Genomic DNA, 2,501 nt, shown 5'->3' with positions numbered 1-2,501 from the left:
ACAATTAAGATACAAATGTTAAAGGCAGACATATATTCCATCTAAGTCCAGCTTTAATACTGGGTACATAATTAGCATGGATTCAAAAACTGCAGTCTCTTTCTACATGTATCAAAATTATACCAAGAAACTCCAGAAAGCGTGGCAGACTGAGAGCTCAACAAAATATACAGCAGGTGCTGCTTGAGTCGAAGTCACAAAGAACAGGGCTGAGGGAGAAGGAGCACAGAGAACTGGAGGAAACAATGAACTCTTGATCCAAGAATAGAATCAAAATGTAGTTGAGGGGCTTCCCTGGTGGCGCAGTGGTTGAGAGTCCGCCTGCCGATGCAGGGGATACGGGTTCGTGCCCCGATCCCGGAAGATCCCACATGCCGCGGAGCGGCTGGGCCCGCGAGCCATGGCCGCGGAGCCTGTGTGTCCGGAGCCTGTGCTCCGCAACGGGAGAGGCCACAGCAGTGAGAGGCCCGCGTACAGCAAAAAAAAAAAAAAAAAAAAAAAAAAAATGTAGTTGAATCTCAGGCAAACGAGAACTGGGATCTGGAAAGTCTGGAGCCAAGGCGATTGGACCCATAGCTCAGCAGCCCCATGGTCTCCTGCCTGTGCTCCTCTCTGAGGTTGCACCTGTGCTGTCCTCATCCTGCCAGCAGTCCACTCAGCCAACCGACCTCCTGCCCAGCCTAAGAAGGCTACCGGCCTCAGCTCCTTAACATGGCCCTCAGCTCCAGTAAAGTGCACTGATTAATAATGGTCCCTTAGTTCAGATTTTTATGGGGAAAAAGTAGCATTCTCGTGGGATATCCCAGCTGGCTTAATAAAAGCCTATTGTACCACAGTGTATTACAACCCCTGATCAGCCTGTGGAATGGCTGTCTGAGGACTAACAGCTCAGTCCTGAGTGCACGAGGACCATACCCACTCAGCGAGCACTATGGGTACAGAAAGACCTAAAGAGAGGTATGTATTTTACGTCTCAAAATTTTATTTCTGGGTCAGTCATTTGGAATTTGTAAAACTTTTTCTCACAGGAAAAAAAAATCACAAGAAAGAGAAATAATCTTTAAAGCAAATAAAAACATCAGTTGTCTACTGTGAGCTAAACACAGTGATAGGAACTTTACATTCATTTTCTACTTTCATTTTATTTCATTCATACACCAATTCTTTATGCATGTTATTGTTCATGAGGTAGTTTATACATTACGATTGGGCTCCAAAGATAACTATCAATATCTTATTAAAATCAAAATATGTATAAACCACATCCAAAATAGGATGAATGGTAACCATCATCCAAATCATTGTTTCTGTAGAAAAATATATCTCAAATTCCAGCCTGAGCTGTTAACAGCACATTCTCCCCAGGTAAGAGCAAGAACTCCATCTCCTTCTTTTCCTACTATGTTTTGTTCAATAGTGAGGCACATCAACTCCAGACCATAAGTAATCTGGTGCCCATTGCCTAAGAGAGAGGCTCCTGGGTGAGACATGGACATGAGAAGCAGTTGGCAAAGGTGAACATGTGTTTTACAGTTTTTTAATAAAAAAGCATTGTGAGGGCTGAGGAAGAGGACAAGGCAGTAAGAAATAAAGTTGGAATGAAGTTTGCATGTTTTTCCCCCTAAAGTTCCTGCTTCTATTCCTATACATTACTACTTCTAATGTTAGTATTAAGAAATGGTAAAGTATGAAGGTGGGGGACAGCAGTAAGACACCGACCTCTTTGCCACAGCTCTGAAAGTGCTCAACCTATGAATAAAACAGAAAGGGACAGGGGTGAGAGAAAGGGAGAATTCTGCTGACCCTCTCTCAGGAACCCATTTGTAAATGCAAGGACATTCATAAGTCAGGCATATGCAAGTCAGGGACTGTGGGTAATTGGATCGTATAATATGACATTCATCCCTGACTTTTTTCCCCTCACCTAGTCTCCTGGTTTTATATCCTACTTGGATGTAAGATAATATGGTTGTACACGAGTGACCCGAGTTAAAAAATAGATGCATAAAATTCTCTCAAGCTAGATACTCAGCAATCTAAATTGTGAGGCACTCTTTAGCCAGAGACAATTTCATAGAGAAGAGAAATGAGGCACTGTATTGCACAAATGGAAAAGTCTTTATTCCCTTATTAAATTTTCAAGGAGTTGCAGGGAGATTTAACCACAAAGCTCACATTATTTAGAGGATTTAATTATTGTTTGTTTCTTTCTTTCATTTTCTGTCTCCAAATAAAAGCATATTTCATTACATGGTGAGGTTTAATGCTTTTTAAAAGGTTCAGAAGAAAAAAGAAAACTTTTCACCAAAGCAAAACCATACTCCTTATTATCTACACAAATTAAGAAAAGCCATTCTTGCTCTAGGATTGGACATGAAAAGGGGGAAAAAATGTTCAGGTGGCATCTTCTCAGCTTACTCTTTGGTAGCATGCCTTTCTAAATTTTGGAATTTGGGTCTGCCACGGCATGGTCTTACAGAGGGAGGATACTATAAGCCTTA

Source organism: Mesoplodon densirostris, chromosome 9, assembly GCF_025265405.1.
Source record: "Mesoplodon densirostris isolate mMesDen1 chromosome 9, mMesDen1 primary haplotype, whole genome shotgun sequence".
Lineage (NCBI taxonomy): Eukaryota > Metazoa > Chordata > Mammalia > Artiodactyla > Ziphiidae > Mesoplodon > Mesoplodon densirostris.
The sequence above is the reverse complement of the archived record's forward strand: the minus strand, read 5'-3'. Positions refer to the sequence as shown.